The sequence below is a fragment of the Neoarius graeffei genome, chromosome 25 (assembly GCF_027579695.1).
Source record: "Neoarius graeffei isolate fNeoGra1 chromosome 25, fNeoGra1.pri, whole genome shotgun sequence".
In the NCBI taxonomy this organism is placed as follows: Eukaryota; Metazoa; Chordata; class Actinopteri; order Siluriformes; family Ariidae; genus Neoarius; species Neoarius graeffei.
The window spans coordinates 48,551,098-48,566,857 of NC_083593.1; positions in this window are offsets into that span (position 1 = coordinate 48,551,098).

Here is a 15,760-nt window from a genome sequence, read left to right on the forward strand (position 1 = left end):
TGATGATAGTGGTAAGTTAAAAATTACTTCTATGTACCGTAGTATACGATCTGATGTTAAATGTTACTGTGTTCCCAAAATATTGTAAATATTACATTATAAAATAACTATTAGATATCCAAACTTAGGCGGCACGGTGGCGTAGTGGTTAGCGCTGTCGCCTCACAGCAAGAAGGTCCGGGTTTGAGCCCCGTGGCCGGCGAGGGCCTTTCTGTGCGGAGTTTGCATGTTCTCCCCGTGTCCGCGTGGGTTTCCTCCGGGTGCTCCGGTTTCCCCCACAGTCCAAAGACATGCAGGTTAGGTTAACTGGTGACTCTAAATTGACCGTAGGTGTGAATGTGAATGGTTGTCTGTGTCTATGTGTCAGCCCTGTGATGACCTGGCGACTTGTCCAGGGTGTACCCCGCCTTTCGCCCGTAGTCAGCTGGGATAGGCTCCAGCTTGCCTGCGACCCTGTAGAACAGGATAAAGCGGCTAGAGATGATGAGATATCCAAACTTCTGGATATAAATTCAAAATCTAAATTCCCAATAGTTGCAGCATTTTATGATTAGAGCAGCGGCTACAATTATCAGAATCAGAATAATTTATTTGTCATTGTAAGACATTGTCACAACGAAATTTAAAGTGCTACTCTTTCTGGTGCATTGAAGTATACATTCATACACTCACTCACGCCATACTCTCATACCAAACTCATACCGATACATACACATCATAGGACAGGTCACATAAGAAACAGTATAAAAATAGATATTAGGCAGTATAAAAATAGATTTTTTCCCCCCTTTTCCTCTTTTTGAGAAAAAAAAAAATCACAGTACTGGAAAGTGCAAATGCAGTGCAACCAGGCAGGATAATCATTCAGCATGATGAAGTCTTATTTCTGCAAGTGAATGTTTAGAGTTGTGATGGCTGTGGGGAAAAAAGCCGTCTCTGAATCTGGTTGTGCGGGTTCTGGCAGGCCTGTAACGCCTTCCTGAGGGAAGTAACTGAAAGTATTCATGGCCTGGGTGAGAGGAGTCCTTGATTATGTTTTTTGCTCTGCTGAGGTAACGGGATGAGGCGATGCTGTCAAGTGTGGGCAGGGGGCAGCTAATGATCTTTTCTGCAGACCTGATGACCCTTTGCAGTGATTTTTTCTGTGCCACAGTGCAGCTTGCATACCGCACTGTGATGCAGTACGTCAGTATGGTCTCTGTAGCAGAGCGATAAAAGGCCACCAGCAGCGTCTCCCTTAGGTTATTTCTCTTTAGCAGTCTCAGGAAGTAGATGCGCTGCTGTGCCCTTTTGATGATGGCAGTGGTATTAGCTGTCCAGGAGAGGTCATCGGCAATATGAACTCCCAGGAATTTGAAGGTGTGGACCCTCTCGACACTGGCACCTTCTATGAAGAGTGGCGGTGGGTCCATATGCCGCTTCCTCCTGAAGTCCAGGATCAGCTCTTTGGTCTTTGATATGTTGAGCTCGAGGTGGTTGTTATAGCACCATACTGTCAGCCTCTTGATCTCAGCCCTGTAGTGTGTCTCATCATCTCCTTCTACTATGTGACCGACGACTGTGGTGTCATCTGCAAATTTGATGATGGTGTTGGAGGGATGAGCTGAGGAACAGTTACTGGTGTACAGGGAGTATAGCAAAGGGCTGAGGACACACCCTTGTGGTGCACCTGTACTGAGCGTGATAGTGGAGGAGAGGTGGGGGCCCCGTCGGACAACTTGTGAGCGGTTGGTGAGGAAATCACTTATCTAGATGCAGATGGGGGTGGAGAGGCCCATTATCGACACCTTAACGATCTTTTGGCTGTTGCAAAAGGAGAAAAGACTTTCAATACGTAAATTGTGCATGAATAATTACTCAAACTTCCACTGAGGGGAGGAAAAAAAAAGTTGATTCCTGATTACTTAGCGTATCAGATCACGTGACACCATTCCACAAGTATTGACACCTTTGTCCACAATTATTGACACCCCAGATGTTTATATTAAAAAAAAAAAAAATCGCTGTGGTATTAAGTTAACAAAACATAGTTTTTATTTAAAATTTGTTTTACATAGACATATTTAGTACAAATTATATTCTATATAAATACATCAATGTCAGTGACGATATAAATGAGGAAGTAATTCTAATGTTTGTAAACAAATGAACTGATAATGTTTAACCTGCGTCAGAAAATCTTTTTGTTCCACTTTAAGTATTTTCATAGATCACATTTTGTTAATCATTCGTTGTATTAATTTCCAGTTTTGTAGTTTACCAATAAATGTCAACAGGCAATTGATATTGTAACCACATGAAAATCCAAGTCAAAGGTCACGTCATTCCTCAAACCAAAATATAAAATGTCTACTGATATTGTAATACAAAAAAATAATAAAATAAAATTATATATATTACACACACACATACATACATACACACACACATCTCAAAAAATTAGAATATTGTGAAAAAGTTCAATATTTTCCATCAGTTATTTAAGAAAGTGAAAATGTTATATATTATAGACTCATTACACAAACTAAAATGTTTCAAGCATTTTTCTATTTTAATTTTAATCAGTATGGCATACAGTACAAAAACACAAAAAAACCATCTCAAAATATTAGAATATTTCATTTCGAGTTTGAGTAAAACAGTATGAATACAGTGCATCTCTCAGTCTAGTTCAGTACACACAACCACAATCATGGGGAAGACTGCTGACTTGACTGTTGTCCAGAAGATGATCACTGATGCCCTCCACAAGGAGGGTAAGCCACAAAAGGTCATTGCTGAAAAGGGTGGCTGGAAAAGGTGCACAAGCAACAGGGATGGCTGCAGTCTTGAGAGGATTGTCAAGAAATGTTGATTCAAGAACTTGGGAGAGCTTCACAAGGAGTGGACTGAGGCTGGTGTCAGTGTATCAAGACCCATCACGAACAGACGTCTTCAAGAAAGGGGATACAACTTTCACATTCCTAATATCAAGCTACTCCTGAGCCAGACACAATGTCAGAAGTGTCTTATTTGGGCTAAGGAGAGGAAGAAATGGACTGTTGCTCAGTGGTCCAAAGTCCTCTTTTCAGATAAAAGTACATTTTGCATTTAATTTGGAAATTACGGTTCTAGAGTCTGGAGGAAGAGTGGAGAGGCACAGAATCCAAGGTGTTTGAAGCCCAGTGTGAAGTTTCCACAGTCTGTGATGATTTGGGGTGCCATGTCATCTGCTGGTGTTGGTCCACTGTATTTTATCAAGTCCAAAGTCAACACAGCCATCTACCAGGAGATTTTAGAGCATTTCATGCTTCCATCTGCTGACGAGCTTTTTGGAGATGCTGATTTCCTTTTCCAGCAGGACTTAGCACCTACCCACAGTGCCAAAACTACAATTAAATGGTTTGCCTCACGTGACTTCTCAAACATGTGTTTAGATACAAAATGGTGACTGTCAAATGAAAGAGAAAGAAACAAAGTAGGTCTCGACAAGGAGATCATGAAATATCAATGAATTTGATGAGTAAAAACATATCCATGATCTTTCCACCATGCTTACCTGCAATGATCATGTCCGGGTTTTCCTCAAATTGCTGATCGTGCTAAAAAAAAAAATTATTAAAAAAAAAAAAATCCATCTCAGGTAACGAGCTGTCATCAAATGACAAGCTCGAAGGGCAAAGGGGGGCCTTCCGGTTGATTAATTAACCAATAACTATTGTAACTGAAACTCACCTTTGTAAAATTGTTTTTTTTATTGGTAAATCTGAAAAGGTTTCGATAATTATGTACTGTCGATAATTGTAGCCACCGCTCGCGCGCGCTCTCTCATATACATATATATATATACACACACACACACACACACATACATACATACACACACACCTCTTCTAGTAAAAAAAAAAAAAAAAAAAGAATATAGTTTATATATTCAGGTTGGAGTTTTCTTTCAGCTTATCTTGGACCACCAACAAAGTCTTTAAACAGTCTTCAAATTTTTTCAGACGTTACCTTAATTGATAAATGATCATGTACCTTGCATTCATTTAAATACTGAAATACAATTCAGGATCGTTCATCACACTTTCATCAAATTATATATTTTTTGCATAATTTCTCTATACATTTCTTATTTCATTTCACCTTATCAGGTCAGTATGAATGTAGCACAACAGAGAACTCAATACCTTATGTTATCTGGCAAAGGATTATGATTCCAGATCCCAACATCCAAGTGAGCAATGACAAATATTTAAAATGTGAGAATTCGACAGTCATGCTGCAGTGTTGTGTTCAGGAGAGTTATGAAGTGAAATGGAACATTGACCCTGCAGCCTGCATCAAACCTTCAACAGGTAAACACAACCTTTTATATTTTATGGAAACAAGTGTTTTACTGGGAAATACACCACTCATATTTTTCATACGAGCTTCATCTGGGACATGGAGAACCAAAACTGTGACATAAATCTCTATATGTCAGTGGTGAGGAAATCGATGAATTGTTTTTGATTAATCTGGGTACTTTATGTTTGTGAACGTGTCGATATAATCAAAAAGAAAATCACATGTCGGCTTGAAGATATGACGTTTATCTTCTTGTGTTGAAAATCTCGCATTTTTTTAATACAAGATACATCGTGGATCTGAGTGACATATTTAAATAATATTGGCTGGCGTTGAGTGGTATATCATGGTACATCTAGCATGGAAGATTTACATCTCCGACATGTGACATGTTGTCTTGACAATCATGCAATATCGTAAACCACGTACAATGCTCATTCTCCATTGGGTAGAGTGATGTAATACACGTAGGATAAGCGATATGCTAACAATATTGCATGCTATCAAACCAAATGAATGAAACCTGCTAGAAGGGAATAGAACACGTGTTTTTATTCCATCAAATAAGTGCCCTGTATGTATAATAATTCCCAATATTTCACTCCAATGATGTCACTCCCAGTGTTTTCCCACTGACTTGACATGTGTTGTCAAAATGGCGAACTGGCTCAAAATCAAAATTCTTTTGATTAACTCGTGTAATTTTTTTGTGGATATGCCCATATAATATAAAGAACATTACACGGTGGCGTGAAAATATTTTCACCACTTGTAGATAAACTTAATATCTTCGCGCAATCGTGTAATATCCTCTAAATCTTATATTTAATGTCGGTGTTCATGAATAACAACCCAACTGCATTATCAGTCCGAATGTGAATCAGGCCTAGTCACACCATTTAAATAATTTTAATCTGTACCTTAAGTTTAACCATTTAATGATTATTATTATTATTATTATTATTTTTAACAGTTCCACCACCCGGCTGCATAGTATGTGGCTATAAAATTAACGCACAGGACTGTCAGACTAATCAGAGCATATCAGTCACATGTCAACTCATGAAAAGCGACAACAAGGCACAGAGTGTAATAATAAATGCAGTCAACGGACGTGAGTAATCCTTCATTTTTTTTTTAAATTACATATTTCTTTCGAGTGCAAATAAAGAATATCAAAACTGGCAACTTTTAATTAATGTGCATGATTATCTTAAGCTTTGGTGACTTAAATATTGCTTAATTAAAAATGATACTTGACATCTTCTACAATATTTATATGTAAACTGTATTAATGTAAACAAACCAGTGAAATGACAGTAGCAATTTGTGAAAAATGCTAGAATAATAATTCTTGAAAAATATTTTTTTTATTAAAAAAAAAAGAGATACGTTCTTACAATTAAATACTTTCAGTCCATATTTTGTTGCTTTTTTATTATTTGGGGGTTTGCTTTTGAGTTTTTATTTCATCCTCGGTTGATGCAGCAACACGCTCTGCCGCCATTTTGTTTTTCTATACTCATGGTACATGAGCTGATATCCTAGTAGTAGAGTAGCCAATCAGAGCGTACGATTGCTCATATCCAGTGAATGTGGATAGAATAATGTATTTTATTAACTGTCAGGGTTCCTTTTCCTCAAAGGTTTTCCTCTTCATTTGTCTGTCACGAATGTTTGAAATGTTCCAATTTGTAATATCATTCCTTTAGAATTTACCTGCTATAATGACATTTTTGGACCCGGAAACGTGGAAGACGTACATGTTGGCGACTGTAATGAAGCCATGGTCGGCTATCAAAAAGCCAAGTGCAATTCAACAGGACAGTGGCAAATTACAGATAACAACTGTGTTCTGCGAGTCATTCAAAACCTAAAAGATAGACTTGAGGTAATCAGATCTTATGTTGAGTCTTACTTCCAGCAAAAGATAAAGAAAATTATACGAAGTGTGTAATTTTCTGCATTTCTTCCCCCGCATAGCTCTTAATACCCAGTGACCTCCCACAATATATGGCTGATCTCAGCGACGCTACTGAAACAAATGCTCAAAATATAGCAACATCTGCATCGACCATATTAACAGTCACTTCCATCTTGAAAAGCATTGCCAGTATCTCCCAAACTATTTTAGTCAATAAACCCCTTATGACTGTAAGTATACCCATGTGTCTTCTTTTGTTTATTCAATTATTTGTTTTTCAAATCTCATTGCAGTCTTTAAACGTTTCTATTTTGTGCTGCCATATTTTATTTGATGATGTGCTCTTTCTAATGAACATTTAACTTTTCAGGGTTTCCTACAAACACTGGACGTCATTGGTTCAGCAGCTGCACAGACAGCATGGATGGATTTAAACCAAAACAGTACAACCAGGAACACCAGTTCTGAACTTCTGATGTCCATTGAAAGCATTGCACGCAGACTCCCAAACGAAAACTGGGAGATAATCACTAACTCAGCACATCTCAAAAGAATGAGCATCACTATCCCATTTTTGGAAGTGTTTGGTAATAAGTCAACAACCTATATAAATATTCCAGTGATTAAAGAACCATCTTTCATAACAATCATAGTTTTTTCAGCATTTAACAATGTCTTACCTGTTCGAAATCTGACCTACCATGACAGTCCAACGAACACCAGCATCAATGGAGATGTTGCAGTGATTGAACCAAACTCAACAATCAACAACATCTCCTTTTCTTTCGCCATCAAAAATAAGGCACTGGGAAACCCCCAGTGTGTCTTTTGGAATTTTAGTCTTCTGAATGGCACTGGTGGATGGGACTCGACTGGATGTCAACTAAAGCCATTAGGGAATGAAACTGAAAGATTTACTTGTGAGTGCAATCACACAACCTCTTTTTCAATCCTGATGTCACCATTTTCCTTGGAAAAAGACAAAGCCATAGTCTTAGGCTATATAACTTACATTGGCGTTGGCATTTCAATGGGTAGCTTGGTTTTGTGCTTTATCATTGAAATCATTATATGGAAATCAGTGACACGAAATGACACATCCTACATGCGTCATGTCTCCGTCGTCAACATCGCGGTCTCCCTTCTGATTGCGGACATATGCTTCATCATTGGAGCAGCTGTTGCTAACCAAGGAGAGCGTCCTTGCAGTACAGCGACATTCTTTATGCACTACTTTTATCTCGCCCTTTTCTTCTGGATGTTGCTGTCAGCACTCTTACTCCTCTACCGCACCCTCATGGTCTTTTCCAGAATGACCAGAGGCACAATGATGGCCATAGCCTTCACTGTTGGCTATGGTGCACCATTAATCATAGCTGTTGTTACTGTGGCATCTACAGCTGGAAGCAAAGGATACATTCAAAAAGATCACAATTGTTGGCTGAACTGGAATAAAACGAAGGCCCTCCTGGCATTTGTGATTCCTGCTCTGACTATTGTAGCTATAAACCTGCTGGTACTTATCGTGGTTCTGTATAAGATGTTAAGGAGAGGAATGAATGCTTCCACTCAGCCAGATGAGAAACATCCCCTAGTGGTCATTGTGAGATGTGTGGGGATTTTAACACCACTCTTTGGTCTAACATGGGGATTCGGCATTGGGACCATGGTGTCATCAGACTTTGGGGTTCATGTGGTGTTCGCCTTCCTTAATTCACTGCAGGTACTAATGCCATTCTCTGTAATTATAATGACACAGGCTAATGAGCTAGATAATATTGGTGATCAAATTAATCCATAAAATTATCTAAATTTGTCTCTTGAAAGGGTTTTTTTATTTTGCTGTTTGGAACATTACTGGATAGAAAGGTATGTGCCCTTATTTCAGGATTGAGGTCTTTTAAACAAACAAAATCAATATTTTATATTACTTGTTTTATGGTTGCAGGTTCAAGAAGCACTGGCAGGAAGGTTGGCCCTGACGGACTTAAGCTCTAATCTCACCAGGGTAAATACTCTATTTCTGCTATTTAGTCATTTGACTTTAAAATTAGGCATTAATTATTATTTTTTTATTATCTACAGAGCACAAATGCAGGACTATCATCCTCAAGCAGACTTCCTTTCTTTCATAGATTATGGCGGAGAGGTACGTAACTGAACTGAAAAGTTGAATAACGTGCATGCGAGATTTATGCTTCTTTCTTCATATGACGGTTTTAGTTCTTTGTGCATGACCATGTACCATCACAACTAAATTCAGGCTTAGTAAATTATTATTGAATGATATTATAACTGCATTATTAAGATGATATATTTAGATTTACCTTAGCCTTAATACTGGTCGATGAACTTTACAATTATTGAAGCATTACATCATTTTTCAAACCGGCTGCTTTAACATCAGGTATATTACACACAATAATAATGCAAATGATTCGATTACTTTGGTTCCTGAATCTCATCATACATCCAGGGGTTCCTTTGAAGACGTCGTTGTTCTTTTTACTACTACTGTACATACTTACTGACTTAGGATGACTTTAATTATCTCACCCGCGATGGAGTAAGCAGGCCGAGGTATTGTAATTAGTGCGGTTTGTTTGTATGTGTCTGTCTGTTAATTTAGCATCTAGACGGTTACACCAATTGACTTCAAATTTTCAGGCTAGGTGGGGCAATGGTCTGTAGATTACCTGATTAAATTCTGGGGGTAATCGGGTCAAGGTCACCGGAAAAGTCAACTTTTCGGTCAAAATAACATTTTCCATTATAACTCAAAAATGGTTGTCGATAGACAGATGTTTACTATTATGAGCATGTATGAACTCCCATATGGCCTTTCATTTGACACCATGATCTTTGACCTTGAAAGGTTAAAATCATCAGAGGGCCGGAACTTAAACGGTTGATGATAGATATTTACCATCATCATCAATTTATAGGAAGTGGCATATGGGCTTTCATTTGGCACCATGACCTTTGACTTTGAGTGACCTTGAAAGGTCAAACTGAAGGTCATGGGTTTTCATAGGACTATAACCTGACAGCTGAGGATTGAGAAATATTACCATCAACAACATATAGGCATAAAATAAGTGCTGCCGGGTGAGGTTTGTTTTGCCTGGCAACACTTGTTCTACATACAGTACTGTGTTAAAGTCTTAGACACATGCATAGAAATGTAGAGCAAAGATACCTTCAAACATAACTAAATGTTTCTACATTTTAAAAAAATAGTATACACGGAGTGCAGAATTATTAGCCAAGTTGTATTTTTGAGGATTAGTTTTATTATTGAACAACAACTATGTTCTCAATCAACCAAAAAGACTCATAAATATCAAAGCTGAATATGTATGGAAGTTAGAGTGGGGTGTTTTTAGTTTTGGCCATTTTAGGAGAATATGTATGTGTTCAGGTAACTTTCACTGTGCAGAATTATTAGGCAACTTAATAAAAACCAAATATGTAGCCATTTCACTTATTTATTTTCACCAGGTACACTGATATGACAACTCCAGATTTGCAAATAAACATATCTGACATTCAAACACAAAACAAAAACAAATCAGTGACCAATATAGCCACCCTTCTTCATGAGGACGCTCAAAAGCCTTCCATCCATAGATTCTGTCAATTTCTTTATCTGTTCACGACCAACATTGTGTGCAGCAGCAACCACGGCCTCCCAGACGCTGTTCAGAGAGGTGTACTGTTTTCCCTCTTTGTAGACCTCACGTTTTATAATGGACCACAGGTTCTCTATGGGGTTTAGGTCAGGTGAACAAGGGGGCCATGTCATTATTTTTTTCACCTTTCAGACCTTTACTGGCTAGCCACGCAGTGGAGTATTTGGACGCATGAGATGGAGCATTATCCTGCATGAAAATCATGTTCTTCTTGAAAGATGCTGACTTTTTCCTATACCACTGCTTGAAGAAGGTTTCTTCCAGGAACTGGCAGTAGGTCTGGGAGTTGAGTTTGAGTCCATCCTCAACTCAAAAAGGTCCAACAAGCTCGTCTTTGATGATACCAGCCCATAGCAGTACTCCACCTCCACCTTGCTGGCGTCTGAGTCAGAGTGGAGCTCTGTGCCCATTACTGATCCAGCCACAGGCCCATCCATCTGGCTGGCCCATCAAGAGTCACTCTCATCTCATCAGACCACAGCACCTTAGAAAAATCAGTCTTAAGATATTTCTTGGCCCAGTCTTGACGTTTTATCTTGTGTGCCTTACTCAGTGGTGGTTGTTTTTCAGCCTTCCTTACCTTGGCCATGTCCCTCAGTATTGCACACCTTGTACTCTGACACTCCAGGAATGTTGCAACTCTGGAATATGGCAGAACTGGATGCTAATGGCTGCTTGTTAGCTTCACGCTTGATTTTCTGCAGATCATGTGCAGTTATTTTGCGCCTTTTTTTTCCCCACACGCTTCTTTCGACCCTGTTGACTATTTGCAATGAAACGCTTGATTGTTCGGTGATCACGTTTCAACATCTTCGCAATTTCAAGAGTGCTGCATCCGTCTGCAAGACATCTCACAATTTTATACTTTTCAAAGTCTGTCAGATCTCTCTTCTGACCCATTTTGCCAGAGGAAAAGAGGTTGCCTAATAATTATGCACACCTGATATAGGGTGTTGATGTCATTAGACCACACCCCCTCTCATTACACAGATGCACAGCACCTGATATACTTAATTGGTAGTAGGCTTTCAAGCCTAAACAGCTTGGAGTGGGACAACATGCATTAAAAGGATGTTGTGGTCAAAATACTCACTTGCCTAATAATTCTGCACTCAGTGTAAAATGCAGTGAACAATAATAAATGAAATGGTCAATATTTGGTGCAATAGCACTTTATTTAATCGTCTCAGGAACAATTAAGCTGTTAAAAAGCTTTCAGTTTTTGCATCGTCACTAACATTCTGGTCTCTTGCAGATGTGTACCATCTATCCGAAGGCGACGTATTTTCTTCGTCTTCAAGCAACTCATACAGAGTTATTTAGCTTATTTAAGCTCATGTGGCCCAAAGTTTTATCCATATATTTAAGAACATATTTAACAGTAATTATATGAACAAATCTCGCCTTTAAAGGTATTTTTTTTCCTTTTGTGACCTCAATGCTCATGAAATCAGAATAGTTAATTAAATTAATGAGACTGCCAATTGTTCAAGACAATTAAGAAGTTTATTTTTTAAAGAAATGTAAAAAAAAAAAAAACTATCCGTATGTTTCAACATTTGATATTGTACATTTGTAATAAATAATTATCATCAAGTGATGCATTTCTGAGCCATTATGTAAACAATTCCGTTTTTATTGTATCTCGGATATATTTGGGATCCGTTTACTTTTCTGATTATGAATCCTTGCAGACTAACTCAGTACTTTGCATTGTTGCACCTTCAACTGTTTAAGTTGTTCTATATAAGTGTCTGCTAAAGAGCTTGATATAAAATTACAGAGATGGCACGCTACCACTTTTTCTTTTTCCAATACGGATATTAAAACCTTGTAAATCAGCTGATATTGATACCAGTCCAATATTTGTTCTTTAAAACCTAGTAAAGCTTTAAAATTAACTTTGTGAAACTGAAGTTAAAATACATAGCTAAGAACAGGAGTTACACAAAACTGCAGTAAAATTCGGTTAAACCCTTTCACACAAAAATTACTTAAGTATATACAACACTGATTCAAAAAAAAAAAAGGTTGGACGCTGTGTAAAACATGAATAAAACAGAATGCAGCGATCTGCAAATCCTTTCAACCTATTTTCAGTATTTTATGTTCAAACTGATAAACTTTGGTTTTGTAAATATACACTTATTCTGAACTTGATGCCTGCAACACGTTCCAAAAAGGTTGCAATGGGCAACAAAAGACTGGGAAAATTGTGGAATTCCCCCCCCCAAAAAAAAAAAAAACCCACCTGAACGCAGCTTGGCAGATTCTACAGGTAAACAGGTTCATTGTTCACAAGCAGGTTGAGGTTCACTACTTTGTGAAAAACTGCATGGGCAAATAGTCCAATGTACAATTGCAAATAATTTAGGGACTTTACCATCGACAACATAAAAAATTTCAAAGAATCTAGAGAAATCTCTGCACATAAGGGACAACAACGAAAGCCCATGATCTTCAATCTCTCAGGCAATACTGCATTAAAAACCAACATGATTGTATAAAGGATAATGGGCTCAGGAAAACCTCAAAACTGTTGTCGGTAAACACAGTTCATCACTGCATCTACCATGCAAAGCAAATCTATACATCAACATCATCCAGAAACACTACTGAATTCTCTGGGCTTGAGTTCATCTGAGATGGACTGACTCAAAGTGAAAAAGTTTACTGTAGCTTCTTAGTAAAAAAGAATGCAGGTGCTAAACTGGCCTGCCTGCCTCCCATTGAGAACGTATGGTGCACGAAGCACAAAACACAATCACACTGGAGACCCCAGACTGTTGAGCAACTGAAGTTGCATATCAAGCAAGAATGGGAAAGAATTTCACTTTCAAAACTTCAACAATTCGTGTCCTCAGTTCTCAAATGCTTTTACTGAGTGGTGTTAAAAGAAAAGGTGATGTAACACAGTAATACACATGCCCCGTCCTGACTTTTTTGGAATGTGTTGCAGGCATCAAATTCAGAATGAATTTATTTTTACAAAAAAATGAAATTTCAGTTTGAACATTAAATATATTTTGTCTTTCTATAGTTTTCAACTGAATGTTGATTGAAAAGGATTTGCAAATCATTGCATTTTCTTCAGTTACATGTTACAGTGTCCAAACTTTTTTGGGATTTGGGTTGCAATAAAAATTGATCCTAACAACTAAAACAAATCAAGTCTCTCTATATGCACACATTTCCGGTTACAAAAAGAAAAAATAATAAAAAATAAAATACATCTTTTCAAAAAAAAAAAAAAGGGTTCTTTAGCGTAAAAGTATTTCAAGCACAATGGGCATGATGACATGACAGTAACTCCCAAACATTTGCTTTGATGAGTTCATTGGTTGTTAACCGTAGCCATGTACCCTGATGTTATTACATCGTTGCATTCTCTCGTGTTTCAGATTTGATTTCTTACAGGATTTCATCGAATTTGTTCCTTACCTCCCCACACCCGGTTATCCGATCCACAATTTTTGCTGTTGTAGGACCGATACTGGTCTTAGTTATCAGATTGGTGCCATCTCTCATGTGTTTTGCTCATCTTTGCACATTTCTAAAGCTTTGAATATTTAATGATCTCAAGTTTGGCATGTAAAATGCTACCATTGTTGTGCATCTTTGTTCTGTAAGGATCCTTGAGTGTTGTTGTCTATCAAGTTTATGATTTTCCCCCACCCCAATCCTGGAAACAAGGTATTAAAAAGAAAGAATTTAAAAGTTTAAAACCACAATGACTGTCCTGTGAGATCTTTGACACCCAACATACTGTAGCCTTGAACTGATTCAGTGGAATTAAACTGTTGTATTAAATACAGTGTCGTATTTAAGGAAAATGCGCATTGGTGTCAGCAAGCATGAGGAAGACCGAGAGTATAATACCTCAACATGGAGGAACTGACAGAAGAAGTGACATCTTACAGCTACTTTCTTATACATTTCTTAAGATACATTTGATCAAAACAGCTGATGTAGTTGTCAGTGTCCTGTAGAAGAAAAAAAATAATCACTTTTTTTCTTAAAAGTTAGCCAGGTTTTTGGCCAGCGTTGACTGCAGCTTCGACCTTTCATTTAGTGAAAACATCTATAAAGGACTTCAACAAATTACCCATTTATACTCCTGCTCTTGTTGCTGAATGAGCACAACTCCCCACAGCCATCCTCCAAAATCTAGTGGAAACCTTCACTTACCTTCACTTCACTTTCCCCCCCACTGTAATAACTGCTTTTTTCTTTCCTTTACATTTTGTCAGTTGTCTTTTAAAGATTTTATCATGATGTCCACTTTTTTTTGTCTCATCTTTTAATGTAAAGCAGTTTGAGCTGCAGTCTCTCTATGAAAAGTGCTATATAAATAAATTTAAAAAAATATTCATTATCATCATCATCCCCCACCACGAAGTTTGCAGGGGGTTCTAGGAATAGAGTCCGTCTGTTTCAATCTGGACAAGTTCTCTCAGAAACTACATGAGCTACATGAATGAAACTTTTCGTGCTCATATTACTATTCATGATCTAAGTTGAGTTAAAAAATAATTTATGAGAAACTACTTTTATGGCCCTTGATTTTTGTTATTGGACTTTGTCGAAGGGGCGGCACGGTGGTGTAGTGGTTAGCACTGTCGCCTCACAGCAAGAAGGTCCGGGTTCGAGCCCCGTGACCGGCGAGGGCCTTTCTGTGCGGAGTTTGCATGTTCTCCCCGTGTCCGCGTGGGTTTCCTCCGGGTGCTCCGGTTTCCCCCACAGTCCAAAGACATGCAGGTTAGGTTAACTGGTGACACTAAATTGACCGTAGGTGTGAATGTGAGTGTGAATGGTTGTCTGTGTCTATGTGTCAGCCCTGTGATGACCTGGCGACTTGTCCAGGGTGTACCCCGCCTTTCGCCTGTAGTCAGCTGGGATAGGCTCCAGCTTGCCTGCAACCCTGTAGGACAGGATAAAGCGGCTACAGATAATGAGAGGAGATGAGACTTTGTCGAAGTGGACAAAATATGGACAAGTTCTCTCAGAAACTTTGCGTGTTCATACTACTGAAAAAAGCTGGGTAGCGTTTTATGAAGGTGTCCTAGCACTTGCGACATCATAGGAGGACACATCCAGGCTGGACAAACTGATCTGGCGGGCCGGATCTGTGGTCGGCATGAAGCTGGACTCTCCGGTGACGGTGGCAGAGAATAGGTCTATGGACAAACGACTGAACATCATGGATGACGCACACCGTCATCAGCAACCAGAGGAGCCTGTTCAGTGACAGAATGCTCCTTCCCAAGTGCAGGACGAACAGACTCAAAAACTCCTTTGTCCCTCATGCCATCAGGCTGTACAACTCCTCTCTGGGGAGGAGGAGGAGTAACAGGAGGACAGAGGACGGGAAGGAGCAGTAGCCTAGCCTGACAAGAAGCAATATCGGACAATGTGCAATACCTCTCCTGCTGGACTCCCCCCCCCAAATATCTTATTCTTTTTATATTTGTATATGTAAATACTTAATTTATCTATAAGTTTTCTCTATTTTCTATTCTCTGTTTATCCTGTAATGATGATGCTGGAATTTTAATTTCCCTGAGGGAACCCTCCCAAAGGGATCAATAAAGTTCTATCTAATCTAATCTAATAAATCAATATTAAAGCAATGGGCTTATAAGGGCGAAAGTGTTAAGAGGTCTTCATAAAATGCTCGTGCGGGGGATAGTGATGACCATGTCTTATTACTACTACTACTACTCTTCTTCTTCTTCCTGGAAGGCTCATCACAGCAAAGCGGGGACGAAATCTGGGTTGAGCAGTTCAACAATCACATATGGCTGTGATGATGGGT